This window comes from Ambystoma mexicanum, chromosome 1p (assembly GCF_040938575.1).
Source record: "Ambystoma mexicanum isolate Mex_15411 chromosome 1p, UKY_AmexF1_1, whole genome shotgun sequence".
In the NCBI taxonomy this organism is placed as follows: Eukaryota; Metazoa; Chordata; class Amphibia; order Caudata; family Ambystomatidae; genus Ambystoma; species Ambystoma mexicanum.
This window is the reverse complement of record NC_090921.1, coordinates 596,213,433-596,237,650: the sequence shown is the minus strand read 5'-3', so window position 1 is coordinate 596,237,650 and position 24,218 is coordinate 596,213,433. Positions and strand designations below refer to the sequence as shown.

Below are 24,218 nucleotides of genomic sequence, written 5' to 3'. Positions count from 1 at the left end.
CGGCTTCACTGTTTACTTTTACAAAAGGTTCCGCTCCACCCTGGCTCCGTACTTAGCGAGGGTGTTTAATGCGGTATTAGAGGGGGGAATCCTGCCAGAATCCATGATGGGGGCTATAATAGTGGTGTTGCCCAAGGAAGGAAAAGACCCGACGGAATGCCCCTCCTACTGGCTAATATCGCTTCTTAACACAGATGTAAAGATCCTAGCCAAGGTGGTGGGGAAGCGGGTGGAAGAGATAATGCCAAAGCTGGTCCACGGGGATCAAGTGGGCTTCATAAGGGGGAGGCAAGGTTCGGACAATATCCGAAAGACGATAGATCTGATCCACTATGCCCAAGAATCGGACCTTGAGGCGAGCTTGCTTTCTTTAGACTCGGAGAAAGCTTTCGATAGGGTGGAATGGAGATATATGGAACTACTCCTCCAAACAATGGGCTTCGGGGTAAACATTAGGAACTGGGTGGCCGCATTATATAGAGCCCCAACAGCAAGGGTACAAGTGAACGGAGGGCTATCAGAATCATTCTCCCTTTCACAGGGGACGAGGCAGGGATGCCCATTCTCCCCCTTGATATACGTCCTCACTATGGAACCCCTTGCCATAGCGGTGAAAGCCCATCCGGAAATCCAAGGGATCAGAAGAGTTGAAGTGAAGTTTAAGCTCCCTCTGTTCGCAGATGACATCCTGGTATACCTGGTGCAGCCTCACTCCTCGCTCCCCCCTCTCCTGTCCTTGATGACCACCTTCGGGCAATTTTCGGGGTTACAAATTAACACAGCAAAGTCAGTGATACTCCCCATGAGGGCTCGGGACCCGAGACTGGATCCCTTGGATAGGTACAAGGGAGTTGTAGTGGGGAAAGACTCCATTCGCTACCTGGGCGTTCTCATTACCAGGGACCTTTCTAAGCTAGCTCCAACCAACTATGGCCCCGCAATGGCAGGGATTACATCGCAACCTTAGGAAATGGGGAGGGATGATACTGTCTTAGTACGGTCGCATGACGGCGGTAAAGATGAATATCCTGCCTAGGCGCTGTACCTCTTCATAGCACTCCCAACGATTGTCCCTGAACAAACCTTTAGGGACCTACAGAAAGTGGTACGAGGGTTTATATGGCAGGGGAAAACCCAGAGGATCGGGAGGGCTACTCTAACTCCCCCCAGGGAGGAGGGGGGTTTTGGGTTACCAGATTTTCTTTTCTATTACCGTGCTGCCCAGTTGCGAGTCCTGTTGTAACACATGAAAGAAGGGATGGGAACTTACTGGTCCTACCTGGAAGATATGGATGCCCACCCCCTTAAGGTACGTGATCTCCTGTGGATTCCACGCAGGCTCATCCCGAGTAGGTTGAAGGCCCATCCAACCTTGGGAGTGCTTTGGGCGACTTGGAAAGAGGGGCCCTCAACTGCTTACCTCACTTCGTGGTCCTCTCCGATGACCTCAGTCTGGGGACACCCCCTCAAACTTGGTAGTAGGGGGTTTCGGAATGCCCAATCTTGATCGGACATGGGATTGGAATGGGCTGACCAGCTGATGTTTAGAGAGGGCGAGTTCCTCTCATATGAAGAAATGAGGGAGGCTCTTGGGCGGGGGTCAATTTCCATTTTCGAGTACCTTCGACTGAAGGGCATTCTCTGTGATCAGTCATAGGGACAGAACTTGAGAAGACAGTCGACTCCTTTTGAAAAACTACTGGACACGGCGACGACAAGAAAGGGGACAGTGTCCAAGATGTATAAAATCCTGAACACCAACAACCTAGAGGAGAGGAGGTGATTCCGCAAGTTTTGGAATGGGTTAACAGGGGAGACCCTTTCAGAGGACGCTTGGGCAAAGATATTTAAAATAGCGTTCCATGGGAACTTATTTACATCAGATATGGAGCATAATTTTAAGGTCTTGCAGGGGTGGCAAAGGGACCCATTGAAACTGTCAAAGATGTTCCCAGGGGTGTCACCCAGATGTCCAAGGGGATGTGGCCAGGTGGGATCAAGGGACCACATGTGGTGGTTCTGCCCAAAAGTCCACAAGTTTTGGAAGGATGTAAGGGGTTGGATGGCAGAGGTGACTGATGAACTACTCCCACAAAATCCGCTGACGATGCTGCTAGGTCTCCCCCCGGAGGAAGCAGATATACACAGGTACCCAAGAACGTGGGAAACAATGTTGAGGGCGGGAGGGTGGCTCTGGCGCAGAAATGTAAGAGCCCGGTGACCCCTTCCAAGGACGATTGGTTGAATAAATTAAAGAACATGTTCCTCATGGACAAATTGACGGCCATGGTTAACAATGACTCTGGTGCCTTCCAAGCGAACTGGTACGGGGTGCGACAGACATGGGGATGGGAGGTTTAACGTCGCTGAGGGGATGTTTGTGTACAGGGGGGGTGGGAAGGGGAATGAGTGGTGTCTACTCCAAGGTGGGCGACCTACGGTCCGGGGCACAGCAGATGCTACAAAGCTGACAGAGATGGCGACAAACAATTCAGCACCCAAGCACCGGGGCAAATAGGTCTTTTGGATGCTCCCATAGTTAAAGCTCTGAAGGGGCAATTTAATTGGGGGGAGGGATCTGGTTGGGGGATGAGGGGGTTGGGTTCAAAGGTCCGATGAATGTGTTTAATCTGTACCTATAATGGGCCCGCTTGTTGTATTTAGAAAAGGCTAATAAAACCAAAGTTTAAAAAAAAGAAAAATCTTAGTAGTAAATCTGTTCTTGCTGGCTATATTAGTAAGGTGGAAACAACAAGCAGAAAACACAGGAAAGCCTCTCAATACTCCTATAATTATCACAAACACCTATTGGAACCCTCAAGCTCTAGAAAACAACACCTTTCTTAGGATGTTGGAAGAAACAATTGACGACGCATTCGTGGACCACAAAGTTATACATACAATTTTGGGAAGAAATTTAATTGTTATTAGAATTGAATGATTGATAAAATTGTAATAATTGAAAAAGTTGATTTATTTCAACTATATTCAATAAAAAAAAAATAATAAAGATACATATAATTATTAGTGGAGACATGAATGCAACTTGTAGACATGAGGAGGCATAGAGAGCTCGAAATGAACTAAAAACCGCAGCTGAAGCAAGAGGAGTTTTGTTGGCAAACTTGATGTCTTTGAGAGAGTTCATCAACCTAGATACTCTATTTATACAACCAGCACGTATACCAACATGGGAGAGAGAAAAGTCCCACGTGACAATTGATTATATCTTTGCATCTTGAGCTCTCACTTCCCTAATAACTTTTCTTGAGATCACGAAGACCGAAGCGAGTGACCACAATCTATTGTCCACAACTTGGTCATCATCCTAGGTACAAAACCCAAAAATGAACATGCAATTGGAAAATAACATTCAAGGTACTAACCTGAAGCTAAGTGCAGGAAATATCTTAGAACTCCCCAAAAACTATAATGACCTAAAAGGGGCTAGCGACGTTAGCAGGAACTTAACTACCATTTGCTCATCGCTTACAAGATCAAGGCAAACAGAAATCGAGTTTTAATAAAGCCTAAAAACCATAACTTCGACAAAATCTTGACGGAAAAAAGACGCAAAGTTCGGAAACTCAAAAGACAAGTTCATGGCTTAAATAACAAAACAAACAGAGATAAGCTGTGTGATGTGACAAAGAAATACAAATGCTGGGTTAAAAGTCACCATCTTGTCATGTACCTACAGGACTCGGAGGAGATGTTAAGGAAGGTGTGCGCGAAGAAACCAAGAGAATTTTGGTCTCTAATAAAATCCCTCGACACTCCAGTGGAAGATGCTCTGCTAAACAGTATTTGTGAAACAACTTGGGTAGATTACTTTAAAACGACATTCCACCGTGTACCAACGCACATGACGACGATACAAAGTGAGTCTAGTACTTCGTGGGTCAAATTAGGTGACAAACAAAAAATTGTAGATGGGATCCGAAAGCTGAAACCATCAAGAGTCCCGGGCCTAGACGAGATAACTAACATGGACTTAAAAAGCCACCCAGAGGAATGGGCACCTTTTATAAGTGCAGTCTTCAACAAGTGTACTGCGTCAAAGTCGATACCATCATCTTGGACCTCAGCTACAGTGGTTCCAATTTTCAAAAAGGGTAACAAAGAAGATCCAAGACATTATCGGGACATTATCATCCAATTACACTATTAGATGTAATTGGGAAGGTCTTCGGTTCCCTTCTTTTGTCCCGATTTCAACTATGGGCAAATAAAGCGCCCTCAATCCTCTTCAAATGGGATTTATGAAAAATATTGAAACCACCGCAAACATCATGCTCTTGAGCATCCTCAAAAACAAAACCTTGGAAGGGGGTCCCAGGGTGTTCATTGCGTTCATTGACTTGGCTCAAGCATTTGACCAGGTCAATAGAGAAAAACTCTGGGAAAAATGTACATCTTGAAAGTGTCCCTTGGAAATTCTGAACCAGATCAGAGCTCTTCATACGAACACCACAATGAGAGTACGTCGGAGCCAGCAAGGCCTGCCGTCTGAAGAGATGGCTACGACACGAGGAGTCGAACAAGTTTGCCTTCTTGCCCCTGCACTCTTCCTAGCATGCTTGGGAGACTTCAAGGACACAGAGGAAAGTGTAACGCCTTTTCCACCAACGTTGGGTCAAACACAAACATCACGTTTACTCTATGCTGATGACATGATTTTAATAGATGACACCCCTATTGGTCTCCAGAGAAAACTTGATAATCTGGTAAAATATATCCATACTAACAACTTAGAGATAAATAAGGCGAAGACCAAAATCATGTCGCTGCAAAGATCTCACACGAAAGTTGACAAATTCAAATGGTTCCTTGAAGGATCCGAAATTCAAAAGGTCCTGAACTTTAAGTATCTCGGAGTGACTCTTGACAGTACAAAATCGGAAACATCTATGCAAGAAGTTCTCCAGGAAAAAACGAGAAAGCTTACTGCTCAAGCTAGAGCGGTGGATAAAAATGTGGTCGCTTTTCTCTACTTCCAGTCACAAGCTTCAACAAAGTAAAATGTGTCCCTTCAATAACATACGGAGCAGAAGCGATGCCAAATATTCTCAAAAAAATATGGACTTTACTGGAAGGATACTTCTGGAGATCTGTTCTTGGTCTGCCTAAATCAACTCCCACGATTCTGGTTAGACAAGAACTTAGCCTTCTGTGACTGCAAGCAACAGTGCAGCGGAACAGCATGATACTCTATAGAAAAACGTTGCTGGAATTCGTCCGCATATATTCAACATGATCCAACTAGAAACTATGGGAGGTCGGTGTCAGATGCTTAACAAGTGGACCCAAGAAAAAAAGAATCAGCTGGTGGAAATACAAAGTTCGGAAAAAACCTGATTGAGAACCCAATGAAAGTAAAAAGGCAAATGGGAGAATTAGACTGGACTGTTACATTAGACACAGCCGCAAAATACAAACTGTTATCTCATTTGCCGAGTCAGACAAGAAACTAAATTGTACGCAGGATTTCTTGAAAAAATGTTCAAACAAACCTTTAAGAAACATCTTTTTAAGAGCACGCCTTAACCTTTTGCAAACCAATGAAATTCTAGTCATCAGAGGTTTTTCAAACACAAATAAGTGTTGCTTCTTTGAGGACAAGGAGCAGATTGAAACTATAAGACATTTATTTCTGACATGCCCTGGCACAGAGAACATAAGAGCCAGTTACTTGAGGCTGCTCTCTGCTTCTTCTTATATTTATGAAGAAACCCTGTGGTGGGAGAGACTTATCTGCAGAGTCAAGACCAAATGGCTAATAGCGACGGGCCAAATAATGAAACACGTTTTAACAAACACTGAGTGACTTAAGGTGTTCATTTGCTACTGACAAAGGACTTAGTTCTTTTTTCCTTTCTTAGAATTGAAGATTTACGAGATCATGAACTTAGAATGCATGGATTTTGTTTTCATCGATAATCTTGTAAAAAACGTTAAATACAATATCAAGTAAATACAATTTTTCAAAAATAATGGTTCGCCAAAAAAAAAAAAAAAAAAAAAAAAAAAAAGGCCTTCCACGTGATCTTGCCAAGATACCTCACATATAGTCAAAGCCTCTAGGCCATACAACACCATAGGACAAAAATACTGCCTATAAAGAATGAAAATGCCGTCTATGGTGTATCCCACCATCTCCCTGATAGCAGATACATATATCTGAGTAGGAGGCCTCATTCTCTAGGCGAACATGCGTTTGGCGTTATACTGGAGAAGTTGAATTACAAATTGTAGCCAGTGTGGGCATCCCAGAGCTGCCAATTTCTCCCACAAGATGGTTTGACCAACTCGATCAAACACAGATCGAAAGTAGGTGACAAATAACGTGGGTCTATCTTTTCCCTTTGCCCTATTTATCAGCCTATCGAGAAGCCTTAGGTTATAATCAGTAGAGGACCCAGGCCGAAAACCAATCTGGAAGGGGTACAGGATGTCATTGGCTTCCCCCGGGCTTGGCGTTCCTTTAATATACAAGATGAAAAAAGCTTTCCAGTGACATCCAACATGGACAGCAGCCTATAATTATCTAGTAAATTCCTGTCACCCTTTGTATAGACAGGTACCAGTATAGTCTGCTGCCATGATGTTGGAATAATGTGTTCACTGCAAATCGTTTCGAATAGGAACACAAGGATCTTTACCCACCCTACGGTGTCTTTGTATTTAGATTATTTATATAGCGCACCTGGCCCAAAGGCATCTGGGCGCATTTCTTTAACAGTTACATATACAGTAGCACAAATATACAGAGGATCCATATATAAAACATTTACAAATCCAATTTACATACAGGAGATATTTACAGTGGAGAATGACATGACATAAACAAGGCATAACAAAGCAGTAGAGGGCAACGCAGGTTGCGGTGGGTAGTATGACAAAAGATGGCTTTAGTAGCCCTGTGCTGAAAGCCAGGTTTTAACTTACTTCTGAATAAGTGGAATGAGGGTTCTGATCTCAGTGGGTTAGGTAGGGAGTTCCACAGTTTAGTGGCGAGCACCAGGAAGCTGCCACCCCCTGCTTTCTGCAGCTTGAACCTCGGTAATGATAAGCAATGTGCTTGAGCAGCTCTGGGTGGGAGGTTGGAGGTGTTAGGTGTGAAGCGGTTCGGCATGTATTTCGGTGCCTGGTTGGCAAGGCATTTATGTGCAAGTGAGAGAGATTTGAGGCTGAATCTTTGAGTGACCGATAGCCAATGCATGGTGTGCCTGGTGTCAGAGATATGATGATTTCTCGGGATATTTAGTGCTGCCCATATGGCGTTATTCTGTGTTACCTGTAACTTATTTAAGTTCCGTTGACTAGTTCATAGATAGAGTGCGTTGCAATAGTCGAGTTTCAACATGATGAGTGTTCTAGCAAGGGTGGTGAAGTTGGCTTTGCTGAGGAATGATCGACAGGCTGTGATAAGTTTGCTGGTATAGGCTATTGAGGATATTACGGCATTAGTTTGTCGTGATAGGGATAGTGTAAAATCGAGATATATGCCTAGGGTTTTAGTGTTGTAGACACCTTCATGAGGTTGCCATCGATGGTGAAAGATTTGAAGGCTTGTTATAGTCTATTGAGTCTAGGTTGGGATCCAAGGAAGAGTAGCTCCGTCTTATCGTCATTAAAACAGAGCCCATGTTGTGCCATCCAGGCCTCGATCATGTAATGCTTTGGAGTCAAGTGTGTGGTTTCCGGTGATGGGGATGAGTATTTGGGGGTCATGTAGGAGACACCCAAATAGTCAAGAATGTCGAAGAGGGGCTTCTTAAACACATTGTAGAGTCTTGGTGATACACATGATCCTTGTGGGACCCCATACAACACTGGGGACAGTTCGGCAGAGGCAAGTGGGGTGAAGACCCTCATAGATCTGTTTTCCAAAAATGATCTGATCCAAGAGGTACCTTTGTCAGAAAAGTGGGCTGCGTAAGTGAGATGTTGGCAGAGGATTTGGTGGTTAGCCAAATCGAAAGCCGCTGATAAATCCAACAGTAGTAGGAGGGCCAGCTTGCCGTTATCTTTAAGGTCTTTGATTTGAATTTTTAAATCGATTAGGGCTGTTTCAGTTTCATGCCTGGGCCGGAAGTCATACTGTCTGAGGCCAAGGAGGTTATTAGTTTCGAGGTATTCCTGGATCTGCAGGTAGGCAGCTCTGTCAAAGATTTTGAGTAAGAATGGGACGGTGGTGATGGGCCTATAATTGGTAGGGGTGCTAGGGTGTAATGAAGTTTTTTTGAGCAAGGGGAGGCCCCAGGCATCCTTGAGGTTATCGGGCACGATACCTGTATTGAAAGAGGCATTTATAAAGGCGGTTATGAATGGAGATAGATCATTGGAAGCCTCCTTAATGATAGGGGCTGGGCATGTGTCGCCTTGGCAATTGGATGGTTTGATATTAAGGATGATATTTTGTACTTCTTTGATGGAGAGTGGTGAGAAGCTAAAAGGTTTATGGGCATGTTGAGGGAGGTCCGACATCCCAGCGAGTACTATGCTGTGGCTCTTTTTGGCATTAATTTTAGTTTGTAGCATGGCGGTTTTATCCAGTAGAGCTGTTTGAATGTTGGAGCACCAAGTACCATCTTTGACACAAGTATTAGGTGGAGCTGATGGCGATTCTAGTTCTTAGGGTCCTTTTTCAACACAGCATTAGCTAAGCCGTTCGGTCCCGGGGCTTTGAAACACTGTTTTTCAATGGCTAGCACAATCACCTCCTGAGATAACATCAGAGGCCAACAAACTGATGCATCGTTGTCCAGGAAGGTGGACCTTTTCAACCAATCCTCTAATTCATTTGCCGAAAAGTGAGTAAGGGTCAAAATTTCATGATGGAGAGTATGCTATGGCAGTCATGAATTTGGCTATTTTATTTGGCGATCAACGTATGCGGTTTCCCGCATGATTGGTTTCCACCTCTCTGTTACAGGAATATACAGAATCCTTGTCATCTCTTCTAAGAATCAATTGGACACTCGCATGGTCACTGTTTTCATTCGGGGAAACAGTCATCTCCAATACTCTTTCTAGTAAAGTATTACTACCAAACAAGTAGTCGAACGCTGCACAGTGTGAAGAATGTTCTGACCTGAGGTGCCAAAGACTGCTGAAGCTAGAGGGAAGTGAGTCTTGTGAGCAGAAGCAGGTTGTTATGGTGGTAGACAATAAGAGGCAAAGAGGCTGCCCCTTTTTGGGAAAGTCATTTAAAATGAAGAGTGCCTTGCCTACCAGAAGAGGTTGAATTATATCTTGTCGAAGCCTGTCTAACAATTCAAAGTACTGAGCTGTAGTAGTAGTACTTAGACTGTGGTGGTATACTAAGTTGTCAGCAGATGTAACCTTGAAGTGGTATAAGCCAGTAGCGTACTCTGGGACAAAAGTGACCGTTCTCATACTACCACCAGTAGACGTATGGTTGAAGAGGTGGAAGAAGCAACATAAAGAAAACCTCCTGACAAATATACCAATGTAGGGTTGTAACTAAAAGAAGTCCTAAAGAATTGCGTATTATTGAGTTTGGGGAATATTACACCTTTTCTTGAATTGTGGCAAACTATCTGGAAGAGGGGCAATTTCAAATAACCAGGATTACCATTGGGAGCGTGGCTTGGTGGCCATGTAGAGAGGAGCTGCAACTCGGAGCTCCCGAGAAGCTACGACAAGCTGGCATACAACATGTCGGCAACCAGCAGAAACATGACAATACGTTGTCTGAAGGTCTGGTGACCATCAGGGGAGAGTCTGAGGAGGAATCGGACTGTGCTGAGCTCGTGGAACAGACAGAAAGGAACGCTGCGCCACTGTACAAAATGGCAGCGCGCCTTAACTCCACCACGGCGTCCCCTGGGGTGGAGCTGCAGGGTAAGCACAAGGCGTGCATTGGCCCACAGCAGTGCAGAGGGACGCCAACAGCAGAAGCAGAGCACCCCCTCCCAGAGGACTAACGCCCTTATAAACATCCTGCGGGCCCCGAGCTACTCTGGACTTTCACGCGGTGAGTGCGGACACAAAGGAGGAAGGCACTCTACGAGAGCCCAAAAGTGGCCAAAACATCAGAGGGGGAGCCAAGACAAGGAGGGCACGGATCGGAAGGATCCAACAGCAGCATCCCGGATCCCCAGCCTTGTTGACAGGACGACGTGCGGACGCAGATTGTGCCCCAGGGGTCCGGCCAGGTCTGGACGCGGAGCCTCGCCAGGGATCTAGGGGAGGAGCAATCGCAGGATCCGAGCTTTGAACCTGTTGGAGCGGGCCATGGAAGTGCGAGGCTCTCCAGTGACCTCACCAGAGTAGGGCGTAGGTCTGCGGGGTCCCGGGTCAGTGGGGACGCCCGAAGCAAGAGAACCGCCGGAACAACAGAAGCCAAAAGGGGTGAAGGAGAGAAAGAGGCTGCGGTGACCAGCCCGACCTGAGACAGAGCATCCTGCTGGGGCGATCCCGAGGCCCGGTACGTGAACTGTATTGGCTGGATCCGGGGGCACGAGAGATAGGGCCTGGACAAGGTCGAGGTTATCAGAGATTTACGCGAGGGACATGTCACAAGGCACCGGAGAGAGGGCAGCACGTGTGAAGGACTGAAGAGCAGAGAGGACAAGAGGCAAGCGAGAAGCCGAGCCCCCACGAACGGCAACTTCTGGCAAGGTGGACTCAACACCCGCACAGGCCGCCATTGACCCCCCCGGGCACCGAGAGAGCAGATCGGCAGACGGCAGCCTGTACTGACATTGAGTGTGTGCAGTCAGCACCGGAGGGAACGCCAGGAGCCGGGAGAGGCCTGGGAATTCCCAGCAAGCACAATTTAGGGGAAGGGCATACACCATTGTCTGGTACATTATGATCCTTGCCGTGAGGGGAGTCCTGCATTGATCCGTAGAGGATCCAACGATGGAGGTGGATTCATACAAACATCCGGTACATGGGGGAGCACAGTCCACTCGCCAACAACAAGGCAAGTTACCTCCTTGAAGGGGGGCCTGAAAGCAGGCAGACACGGATATAAGGAGACAGCAACGACCAAAGTTAAACAAGTGGGGCCCTGACCCATCCAGAACCGGTCTGAGACGGCAGAGTGCGGAAGAGCCAAGATAAGAATATAAGTGAAGCAGCAGGGGGGTGCTTTGCTGGGCACAGACAACAGAAGCATCGAACAGAGGCAACATCGCAGCCTCAGTGATGCACAGACGGTGGGAGCAGCTGGCCTCAGGGGGCCGCCACAGCAGAAGTGATCTACACAAGCGGGCAGGGAGAGGGCGGCACTGAACTTTCAATGACCTGACCGTGGGAGGCTACAGCCCACCGACCTGTCACTAAGCAAGTATCCACCTCAAAGGGGGATCATGGATTACACGCGCATCGACATAAGAAGGCGATTGTAAGCGACAAAACGCGGCGTTGCCTCATTGCAAACAGAGGTGATCCAGAAATGGCCGCAACGAAGGAGGGGTGACTGTAACACAAGAGACGTAACAACTGAGCACATCACCTGCATTGAACACAAGTGCAAACTGCGACAGTGCAGCCTCTGGCTTATTTACTGAAACAACGGAGAACCCTACAACCCAAGAGGGAAGACAGTATACCTGCGGAGAACATCGGAACGCAGGGTGGGCCCCCCCCCCGGGGGAAGCTTCCACAAACCCCGGGCGACAGCCAGGTAGAAGAAAGCGGCGTAGAGCACTGAAAGCGGGACGGTTAGCTGCCGAAAACAGAGCTCAGCGTGCAGAGAAGAAGCTGGGGCCCCAACAAAGATGCAAAGTCCTCTGGCGCTGGCATGCCGGACAAACAGATGGGAGGCAAGGGCAGGCGGACCAGCATGGAGGAGTTTGATTGCAAAAACAAGGAGCCTCAGTCCGAGACACCAGTGGCCGGCACGAGCACCCCCAACCCCAGACAGCTAAAAAATGGGCAGGCAGAGGGCCCCATACTGGAAGCCATAGCAGTCCTAAAGGCATAGATAGAGTGCAAGCTGGATGCAGCGATTGTGGATGTGGGGCTCCTTAGGCAAGATACGAAGAAACTAACAGAGAGGGTGACAACGGCAGAACAACAGGTGCAAAGCAACACAGCAAACATCACGACCACCCAATCCCAAATGGCAGAGGCACTGGACTGCATCCGCACACTGGAACACAAAGCAGAAGATGCGGAAGGGAGAGCCCGACGCAACAATGTGCGCATAGTGGGGCTGCCAGAAGGGGAGGAAGGCAGAGACCCCACGAATTGCATAGAAAACGTACTGCTCCAAGAAGTGGCGGCAGAGAACTTATTTCAGGGCTTCGCCGTGGAGAGAGCGCACAGAGCTCTGATCAGGAAGCCACGTCCGGGGGCACCTCCAAGATCTATGATCACGAAGATGAGCTTGACATTCTCAAAAGAGGGATGGGTGATAACGAGAAATGCTTCTAGAATAACCATTTACCCAGACTACACAGCACATTTTTACAGAGGCAAGGGCTGCAATTTTGGCCTACCAAGGAGCGCCTTGGGGCTGCCAGTGTCAGATTTATGCTACTATATCCTGCCAACCTAAAGGTGTTACACAACGACAGGTTATACATCTTTGAGACCACAGCTGACGCCTAGGAGTGGATGGATCAGCAAGGGATCCCACAACCAGGAGGGGAGAAAATCAGAGAAACAAAAGAAATGCACCCCAATGAGGCACTGAGCGTGATGAAGAAGAACGAGTTACATATAAGAGACACAGACAAGCAGTTAGATGGACGGGAGCCTGTATAGCCAGGGTTTTCCGCCAATTGCCACAAGGAACCCCACAGAGGTACAGAACTTGTGATGCCAATTTTGAAGCCTCACGCTGCAGCGAGTGCGCCCACGGACAGGAGGGCGACACGAAGAAAGCAGCGTAGCCCAAGCAGGGGCAGGGTCACTGGGTGTTTGTTGGAAGTTGTAGTTAGTGTGTGGTTGGGTTGGTTGAAAGAAGGCACAAATGGAGGAGGAAGCACCAAGCAACATGGTCGAAGCGCAAGTGGCAGACTGAAAAGATATACCCTAGAAAAGGCAACCAAAGAAGCACAACGAGGCGGTGGACCTGCTGGGATTCCGCATTAGCAAGACTTAACATGGCAAGGAAAGGACAGACCCACCCCATCCGGGTGGAATCAAGAGAGGAAGAAACCAGCACGCCTGACGCAGGATACAAGACAACATGCAGGCCTTTGGGAACAGACGGGCCACGGAACACAGCAAACAAATGGGCAAAGAAAAAGCCATCATAGCCACCTGGAACGTCAGGGGACTAAATGCCTACGTTAAGAGACTGAGGGTCTAGGCCTGGCAGAATAGGGCGAAAGTACAAATCACTATGCTGCAAGAAACGCATCTGATGGCCGAAAAGCAAACAAAGATTGCCAAGAAATGGGGCGGGCAAATGTACAGCTCAACTTACTCGAATTATACCAGGAAGTCCTGATATGGATAGCCCCGAGAGTGCCCTTCAAACTGATAAAACAAGAGAGAGATTCAGAGGGCAGAATGGTGATTGTACATGGAATGCTGGAGAACAAAGAGGTGTGCCTGATTAACACAACACATACGCCCCTAACCATGATGCGACAGAATTCTTCAGGACTATAATTCCCAGACTAGCCCCGTACAGAGAAGCTTCATTCATCTGGGCAGGAGACTTCAACTGCACACTGAACCCACAAATGGACAGATCGGACAACAAGAAGAAGAGGAGGCCAGCTGTGCCGGCCAGGGCACTACAGAAGTCTGTAGACCAGCTGGAACTGGAAGACATCTGGAGGAAGGTACATGTCAACACCAGGGGATACACACACTATAGTGCCCCACACAGAACATACACCTGCATAGACTACCTATTTACGGGTAGGGAGACTCTTGGGGAATTCAATTGGATACATGTTAAGGCAAGAACACTGTCTGACCACGCCCCACTAGTAGCAACGTGGACATACACATATAGAGGGGCCCCCATATCCACTTGGAGACTGAGGGCAGAGGCACTAATGTATGGGGACTTTCAAGAACACATTAGAGAGACGATAGACGACTATTTTGACCACAACGTGGGGAGCTTGGACAGCACTCGAACGGTCTGGGAAGCCTTCAAGATGGTGGTCAAGGGAGCACCGATAGGGAAGGCGGGAGGACTTAAAGGGAGCATTTTGGCAGAGCTGGGGAAATAGAAAGGGAGGTAGAACGCGTAGAGGCTTGAGTGGAGAAGAACCGGGGGAACTCACTGCGCTGCGGCTGCAGTGTAGTGCCATTTGGGAAAGACTGGGGTGACTAGACTATGGGAAGTACATACAGAGACTACACGTGGAAGGGGATAAGCCTAGTAGGCTCTTAGCCTGGCTCACCAGGCAGGAGAGCAGACATGAACCAATAAACGCAATTAAAGATGAGGAAGGAGAGGAAGTCCAGACCAAGGAAGGGATAAATGGAGTATTCTCACGGTTCTGTGAGAGATTGTACTCCAGGAAATAGGAGGTAGAGAAAGACGATATAGCCGAGGCGTTAGGGGGGATTAACCTCCCCAAGCTAACGGAAGAGCAGGTACAGATACTGGATGCACCCCTTACGGTAGAAGAGTTAACGACCGTCATAACCGACCTCCCAACAGGCAAATCCCTGGGACCCGAAGGGTTACACAGGGAATTTTATAAGAAATATAAAGACACCCTGGCCCCACGGTTGCTAGAGATGTATGAGCAGGCATACAAGAGAGAACGGCTAACGCAGACCCTATCGGAATTGGTTATAATACCTATACTAAAACCCAGAAAGCCGCCTCTTGAGTGTGACTCCTATAGGCCGTTCTCCCTAATAAACCAGGATTCTAAAATCCTGTGACCAGCCTTAGCGAATCGACTCAAGAGAGATATACCCACAATGGTGCACCCTGACCAAACGGGATATGTGCCAGGGAGCAACACAACATGGAATCTACGTAGACTTCACCATGTAGTGGATAGCACGAATCAAAAATGGGGATAATGTGAAGTGGCGTCACTTGACGCCATTAAGGCATTCGATTCTGTGAATTGGGACTGGCTCCTGGGGCGCTCGGCCATTTTGGGATTGGGGAGGGTTACCTCGTTTGGATAAGGCTCCTTTACAGGGAACCCACAGCAAGGATGAAAATGGGCAGACACATTTCAGAGGGGTGGAAAATTGGCAGGGGCACAAAGCAGGGATGCCCACTATCCCTGATGCTATACATATTGGCTCTGGAACAATTTGCGGTCTTCTTCAGGGCGGAGTACAAGGATGCTGGAATAGGGATTGACGGGGTGGCACACCAAATTTTGATATACGCAGATGACATGCTCCTTTATGTCGGGAACCCGAGGGAAAACCTGCCAGACCTAATGGAAGCCCTGGGGGCATTTGCCAGACTGTCGGGAATCACAATCAATAAGGAGAAGTCTTCGCTCTTCCCCTTAGCGGACTTTGGGAGGGCTACCCCTGACCAGTTGCCAAACCTAGGACTTACATGGACACCGGTCACCTTCTGCTACTTAGGAGTGGACATACATCACAATACTACAGCGACGCATACTGCTAATACGCAGGCGGCCCTAGTCAAAATAGGGACGGCAATGCAGTTTTGGAGGACGCTCCCATTGGGGATGGTAGGGAGAGCGGCCTTACTGAAGATGACGGTTTTGCCCCGCCTACTATATCACTTCACTAACATCCCATAAAACATTCCCGGGTCTTTCTTGAGACAACTTCACACAATGGCGAGGGAATTCCTGTGAGGCGCGGGAACTAACAGGATAGCGATAAACACACTACAGATGGATTACCAGAGGGGCGGGATCAGGCTGCCGGACTTTGAATACTACACCCTGGCGGGACAACTCCAATTTGTGGTAAGATGGCGTGGGGAGGACACATCCATAGACACACTGCTTTTTCAGCTGGCAATACGACACTACTACCTGAGGGATCTCTTACGGCTAAATGAAGCTCTAGTCAAACCACTCCCCAATATGGTCAAACTGGGCCAGACCCTAAGGAAGAGGGCATGGAAATGACAAGGAACACAAATTTCCTTTGCGGGGCTAGTCAACACCCGCAGGGAGACCCTGACAACTTATCGCGCACAGTGGGAAGATAAGGGAGTGGCCCAGATTGGAGACCTATGGAAGGAAGGACAATGGGTAGACTTTCAGACCCTGATGGAAGAACAGAAGTACGCAGAGGACAATTCCTGCTGTACAACAGTATGGTCCGGAGGATCATGAAAAGGCGGAGAGCATTACCTGAAGGGGGAAGATAACAAGGGGGGAGCTGGACACGTGGTATGATGTGTCAGAAGGAGAACACACAGTATCCAGACTCTATGAACGACTCCTGGGTAGCAACAACAGGAGGGAGCCACAGGCCAGAGCTCGATGGGAGGAGGAACTCCACAGAACCTTCACGAATGAGGAGTGGAGCAGGACACTTTGGTTTGCCAAGAAAGTCTCCAGGAACGCAAAATTTAAGCAGATGCAACTCTACCTCATACACAGGGCATACCTCACACCCAAGTGAATGTCAAACATGGGAAACAAACAAACCTGTAGCTGCCCACGCTGTGCGGCAGAAAAGGCGGATATGCTACATATGTTCTTGTCCTGCCCGGTGATAATTAACTTCTGGGACACAGTAAGAGACAGGGTGGTGGCAGGAGGGATTCAAATGCAGGAGTGGTCGCTGGAATCTTACCTACTGGGGCTGTTCCCGAGGGGCGGCAAACAGAGGACACACATAGCAAAAATGAAAGTCCTAATGTGCATACTGGCGAAGCGCCGCATAGCAATGGCATGGAACACAAGTACAGGACCATTAACAGAGATGTGGTGGGCATACCTGAAGAAATGGGCGATAGCGGAAACATCAGTGTGGACCAGAGCGAGACAGAGGGGAGAGCGAGAAAGCAAGGCTATGCTACTTGCATGGAATACCCTCATACAGGACCTGTTCGATAACACAGAGGGGCACAGCTCTACAGGTCCCAGCGGGCCGGAGGAAGAATGAACTACTGGGGGTAATGTGGGCAAGAGCAATCAGCGAGAATGTAAGCAAGGGACCGTGGCCAAGTCGGAGGGGGCCAGATCTAAGGGACGGAGAGTATAAGAGGTTAAACATTGGGGACAGACATGAAGATGGCCATGCCAGCGTGCCAAGAAGACGGACAACAGTGCAGATCCCAACATGTGGTGCCAGTTGTACAGTGAAGTTTGTTTGTTATGTGTTGAAAATTAATAAAGAGTTTAAAAAATAAAATAAAAAAATAGGATTACTATTGGTGCTATTGCTTTTCTGGAAGTTGGAAGGGGGTCTTTCATCAAGGAACAAAAGATTGGTTACCAGTGGAATTTGTTTGTTGTTAGTTTAAAACATTTCTTTCCCTTGAACATTTTGGAGTGAACTTTGATTCCTGGGGAAGGGACCACACCGAGAACTGGTGAAGGTCATTTAGATATTGTATTCATATTTGTTTTCACACATTTTCTTTAATAAAATGGCATATTTTGGTAAAACCACAAGCAGTTGTTCGCCTTTCATTACTGACCCCTCACAACAGCTACGACCGTTTGACCATGTTGCTGCCCCAGACAATCACCTTTCACTCACCCATTAAAAATGGTCAAGTCCCACTCTTTCAAGAACGAAACCCACTGTTTCCTGTGCTTATTTACGCTATTTAATGTCAACACACTTTTGCTGGATACATTACTATAGATTGCACAGGTTCGTCATCCTTGCAGAGCGCATTGAGATCACCCCCCCTCCCAACAAGATTGCCACGGGAGTGGTTTTCCCCTAGCCGATCTGAGCAGTTTAGATCAATATAAGAGAATATTTTTTCAACATTTAACCTACAGGTGGGGCATGAATGTTTAGCACCAAAATGCGCCCCCCTTTTTCCCCCTTTGTTGCTATTCGGCTGCACATCCAAAAAACGTGCATTTTCCTCCTTAGGTGTTGTGATAATTGATGTTAAATCGTGCTTCACACCAATAATAGGGCCCCCATAAGGTCGTCCAAGGGGGCCTTTTTAGCTAGTACTTGGTAGAGTTGGAACCCATCGATGTGGATGTGAGAAACCAACCAGGTTTCTTGTAGCATGATGACACTGTACTCTAGGAGAATATTGAGAGAACCATTTTCAGATAGTACATGAGCAAAGCCACGAGTGTTCCAATAGGTTAAAGACAGTTCACTTAGTTTCTACTCCGTGGACCGGCAAGAATCTTTTCAACCATTCCCATCCCATTGCATTTTTATTTACTGTCTGAGGAGGTGTCGTGTTTGTTGGTCTGAGGACCTTTGATCTATTCTTTGGCCCAAAGTCGCATTTATCACAGCATCCAAATTCTAGGTTTGATGGCATTTCTCTGTCCAACACGTAGCCTAAACTGGCTAGAGTAGAATGATGTGTTTTTCTAAGAGCTTTCAAGATTCTCCTCCAAAAAGCGCCCTCCAATGAGGGCCAGGTTTCCCAAGGAATAAGCGGAACCCCTTCAGCTCTGTATATTAGAGAGGGGACCATTTTCAGTTTATAGGACAGTACCAGCAAGATAGAGAATGTGCCATCCTTTTTTGGGATCCTCCTACCTTGTCAGGATTTTCAACCTGGATTTCAAGGACTTCTGGCAGGGTTGATCACATCTACTGTTGTTAATGAGGGACCCTAAGTATGTAATCTGGGCTGTGTAAGAAACTCATGGTGGCAACAGTAAAGACAGACACAAGTGTTCACAGTTCAAGGGTGCTTATTAAACTGTAAATGCAGGGTGGAAAAACATCTATTCTAAACCTAGATCTAAGATGGGAGTAAGCGTCGACCATCAAATGAAAAATAAGACAGTCCTTGTGGCGTTGTGGCAATATAAAACGGCCTATACTAAGAAAATCCTATTGCCAATTCCTTACAACTAATTACAAAGTGAGTGTGGGATAGGATTTCAATAAAGAAAGTATTATTAATAAGTCAGGATGTGATTGCCAGGGGTCTCCCTTCCCCACGTTTTCAGCACGGGACAAGGTGGGACCTTGGAACAGAGCACACGCTCGAGCCTTCTCAGTACGAGCCGACAGTTCCATTCCAGCCATTATGTTCTTCGTGGTTAAGTCTCTTTTCAATAAAAGGTCTCTTGCCTTCGAGGGCCTAATGTATTCAAACCACAAAAAAAACAAAAAGTTCCTTTCCAGTGGACTTTGGGTGAGGACTTTTCACCCTTGGATCTCCCATGACCGGGCTCGGACCTAGTTGACAAGGGGGACCATTCACTTCCCCTGATCTCCCAATGATTCTTACTGTCATGAGTCTTAATGTCTTTTTAAACAGTTCTTCAGGCTTTGCCCCCAATTGTCTGCTTCCCTCTGCCGGGTTCCCTTCCCTCAAGCCGGTCAAATAGCAGAGCGAGTAGAGCGCTCGCTTTGACATCCGTGCAGAGCCTGCTGATGCAGGTTCGAATCCCGGCAGGGCCATCCTCAGCCTTTCATCCTTCCAAGGTTGATAAATGAACACCAGACACACTGTGGTAAGTAAGCAGCGCTCAGATATCTGAGGGTTTGTAACTCTATATAAACGCACAAATAAAAAACAACAAAAAACAAACAACTCTCGCCAACTTTACACAAACACTTCACTGTGAACACCCGTTGGTCAGGTTTACTTCGATCCACGCACTATTCTGGCTGTCGGCTTCCTTCTGCCGGGTTCACTCTCGCCAACTTCTACAGACAGTTCATTATGGGACTTTAGACTTCGCCCTGCCTCGTTAGCATCCCTCCGCCAGGTTCACTCTTGCCAACTTTGCAACGCACTGTTCATGTACTAGTTTTTACCATGCAGGATTCATTTCCCTTTCTTTCACAATCATCTGCCGGTCAAAGACTTTCAACGGTACAGAGGATTTTTACAAGACCCCTGAATGACCACTTTGACCAGTCTTCGCCTCTTCCCAAGGCATTCTGGTTATGGAAGTCTCTCATCATCGGGTAATCACCCAGAGTTTCCTGCGTGAGCACCCACGTGGTACCGGACGCCTCTGTTGTGGGTTTTCCCCCCTCTTTCTAAATAGTTCCTTTCAATCTTTCAAAGTTCAAATTTAGCTGCTTGCTACTTATCGTTCAACACAGTTTGTTTTCTTATCGACTCTCCCCTTGACTTACCGGCTGTGATGAACTGCTTGGCTGTCTTCTCCTTCGAGTCAAGGTTAGTACCACGGAAATCAGCGTCTCTCCCCGACTTGGTTATCAGTGGAGGAGGGTCTTGTGTACCATAGACATCTGTTGCAGTACACGCTGGCTATTGTTCTCAGTCTTAGATTTCCACATGCGAAGGTTTCACAGGCCTTCGTCAGAAAGGGCAAGGTCGCTTCTCTCCTTGTCACCCCCTCTGTATGCGCCGTCTTTCGCCTCCTTTTGAACTGCTGTGCTGAGCTGGCTCTCACGTTGTGCGGTCTGCCTTGCTCATACTGTGCTCTCTTGGTCCACCTTTAATCCCTAGGGCCGTCAGGTGTGTGCGATTGTGGTCAATTGCCTGACCCTTGTATTGGGACATATCAGGTAAACCGGGTTGTACTTAGTCGGTTGTTTTGCGTGGGGTGTGAGTGTGTTTGTGTCAGAAAAGGGGGGGTTAGGGTATCCGAGTATCCTACATGGCAAGATGGGGAAAAAGTAATTATAAGATTGGGGTTGGTTGGTAAACTCAGAAGGATGAGATTTATAGGGTTTGTGAAAAATACGGGACTGATCAGGATTATCATCGTGAAAGGAACAGGAGGAATTGTGGGAATGGTAGTGTTGTTTCAATGCCGTTTGAGAGTTCGGAAAATGACAAATCAGAGGGACGGGATTGGTAGGGTTTTGTCAAAGTCATTGAGTGTCCAGGAAAGAATAATCATAGAGACGTAGAGAAGAATGGTTGGGAGTATTCGGGGAGGTAACAGAAGAAAAAGTATTCTGAGAGTTGTGGTTTTTGGGTGTAACGAGGTGATAGGATTTTATTAAGGGAGCTACTTTGTTTGGAAGGGAGGTGGATGCCGAACAACCCAGAAAAGCTTCAGGGACTTCGTCCCCGATAGAATTCTGCATCTCTCCTGGGGCATTCCTCCAAGTATAACCCCTGGTTCCCCTACCCAGGGGATCCTCCCTCGCCCGCCCCCAGGGTTGGGATCTAAGACTGCCAGCCTTTCCCTGGCCACCTGAATAAGGGATTCTTGAAGTCTACCTGGAAGAAAACAGGTTTCTTACATGCCCTTCGCCCATGCTGGGTGGACTGCAGTGTTTCATGGAGTGATTCAACCATGAAACACCCAGACTGCTCGATTGTCAGGACTTTTAACCCCTTCTTGGTCGATCAGGGCTTGCCTAAAGGAAGGGTATAAGAGTTCACTTCTCGGCCCTTTCGATCTTTCTTACCATCTGGCCCTTTCGATCTCTCTTCTGCCTTTGACACAGTCAACCGTGCCATCCTGCTCAACCGTCTCCGTGATAACCTGGGTATCACCGATCAGGCCCTGGCCTGACTGACCCATTTCCTCTCTGATCAACCCTCCCAGGTCCAACTTGGGTCCTTCCTTTCCTCCAAATGGGCATTATACAGGATGTTGAATTGTCTTAAGGCCTGGAATCAGTAGCATAGCGTCACCTGCTCTTCGCATCCTTATTCATGCACCCAGATGTGGATTTATTTTGTCAAAAGCAAAACTACAAGTTCCATGATGCAGTGAAAAAGAACACGGCAGAAGAACTAGCTACTCACACCTGCCACGAGACACCTTTGTGAGCTGCATCAAGGAGGTCATTTGTTTTTAAACACAGTGATACGAAATAAAGTAACTGCTGAATGTTCTGAAAGCTCCGAACAACGTTTCAGTTTGTGGTGAGGGGGGGGGAGCTTGCACAAAGAAACAGGAACAACATATGTACCTCGTTAATAATAGGAACAGAACACGTTTGTAATACCGGTCCCGACCTCATGATACATGGGAAGGGTGCAAGTTGTCATAGAGAACCGCTTTCATTACACTGGCCCTGTATCGAGGCTCGTGAGTTGCCCGACGGCTCATGCGTCTGAACCACCACACCGCCGTACTAGTGTCAAAGCGCCCTCGGAACACATTGCATGTTGGAACTTGCAGTCTTTTGTATTATAAGTATGAGCCCATACATCCCAGCATACAATTTGCTGCACACAACAAAAGCAGGACTGGAGAAGTCGGTTGAGATTTAGCGCATCTCATGTAAATGACAAAAGTGCACTAGGAGTGGCCGGTCCTTTTCCGTGGGTCCTTCTGCTCATGGAAGTCCCTGCTGAGCAATAATCGTCTCCTCAGAGACCGTTTTAAAAAGTACTCTTTTGCGCGTTCATCGTCTCATGCTTAGTTGGGGGTTCACACTATCTCCGTGCGGGTCTCTGTGTGTACACCTTTTCTTCATTAGACCTTTTAAAATCAGTTGTAGCTTTTGTTTTTCCCTGCTTTACCTAGAATGCAGGACTACAACTCCCACAATGCAATACAACGTTTCCCCTGATACGGGCCATGTAGCCACAGACCGACTCGGCGGCGCGCGTCCATACATTACACCCTGTACAGGCTGTATTACACTGGCAGCACACTTCCCCCTTTAAATGGAAAGTGCCGCTGGGGAAGAAAGCTGTCGAGCGCTGTGGGGTGTCAGTGTAAAGTATGAGCCGCCCCTGCCTGAACGTCGTAGAGCAGGCATGGGGCAAGGGGCGAATGTGGGTTGGTGCGGCATGTATCTGCAGCCGACAGATAACGGAAGAACGCGCCCCTAGGGCCAGTGCTTCAAAAGCATTGCCACGGGGGCAAGGGGGATCGAGCGAGTTAGAGGCAAACACTTATTTTTCAGAGAGCAGACACACGGGTGTTTTGAGCATGGCTCTAAAGTACCGACAAGCGCTAGTATTTACTTCTGCGGGAAGCAGTGCGAGACTGCAAGTTTGAGCCCTATTTTAGCAATCGTCAGAATATTAAAATGTGCAACATACTGCTCCCAGCAGTTTTGGATAACAGTCCAGTGGCAGCAGCATTGTGACAAAATCCAAAATGCATACTTTAATCACTTTCGGACACCATCATTTCGGATGACTTGACTTAATAGAGGAAGCAGGATGTTCACTCACCCACACTTGTTGTCTGTCGCCCAGCTCCTCCCTTCACCGGCTCTGCAGACCTTTACCCCGCTCTTCTCTTCGGCTGTTTGCTCAGTCCCCCAGTCTCCGTTTCTGCGCTCATGCTCCGCTTTCTGCCAGCATCCCCTCCCAGGGCTGTCCGACAGCTTTCCCGAACTTCCTCTTCCTGTCCTCCCTTCCCCCGTCCTATCCTTCTGTCTTTCTCGCCGTTTCTCCCCTCTTCCCAGTCACTTCCCCCCTGTCATGTTGCCTTCTTCCTTCCCTCTGCCCGTGCCTTCCTCGTCTCCTCTGACCCGTTCTTTTAGCCTTGTGCTCGGGTGCTATTGTGCTCAGTTTCCTGTTTGCTTGTCTTCCCCCGCCACCCCTCTCTGCCCTGTCGGGGCTTCTCAAAGCTGCCAGCTCGTGACATATTATGTAAATAGGAGCTGTTTTTAAATACCACAAATGCTGGCCCATGCAAAAGCTGTTCGCTTTTAGGGAATCGAGGAAAATCTAGAGAATATTTGTAATCAGTTTGCAACGAAATGATTTCTGCTCTCCTGGAGTATAAAGATGAGTAGTGGTCAAACTGACTACTCTGTCTCCACACTTCTCCAAACCCAAAGGGATCCCAATCATAAAGGAAACACTCGCATACCTCCTTCGCCTTTGGTAGTAATGTGGGCAGAGGGAAGGCTATACTCTCAGAAGGGGTGTGAATGTGATCGAGTAGCAACCCAAACAGCCAAATACAACAATCCAAGATAAAGGGAATGTCCAATCAAGGTGCTCTAAAATATATATTTACTTAAATTATTTTTTATCTAGTATCATACAGTCAACAAAATCGTTTGCTTTTAATGCATGTCATTATAATAATCATAAAACATTAAGACAATCCATTTGTACAGTAAAAGTGAAACCAATAAAACAAACCATAGAATCCAGCCTGTACTTATTCGTGCTCACACACAGGGAGACAATTTGAGAATATTTTTTTTAACATCTCTTTATTGATTTCAATATATAAAACATAACAATTCAATACGAAGAAAACCAACAAAATTTCCCTCCCGCCTCC

General features: G+C 47.4%; 1 protein-coding gene across 1 annotated transcript in view; it reads right to left on the bottom strand.

The window, feature by feature from the left end:
• ACER1 (alkaline ceramidase 1) overlaps nucleotides 1-23,541 on the bottom strand; it is a 542,852-nt gene extending 519,311 nt beyond the window's left edge. The window contains exon 1 of the mRNA XM_069649550.1: nucleotides 23,150-23,541. The gene's annotated coding sequence lies outside the window, so the exon portion shown is untranslated. The remainder of the gene's footprint in view (nucleotides 1-23,149) is intronic.
• Between the last annotated feature and the right edge of the window lie 677 nt (nucleotides 23,542-24,218).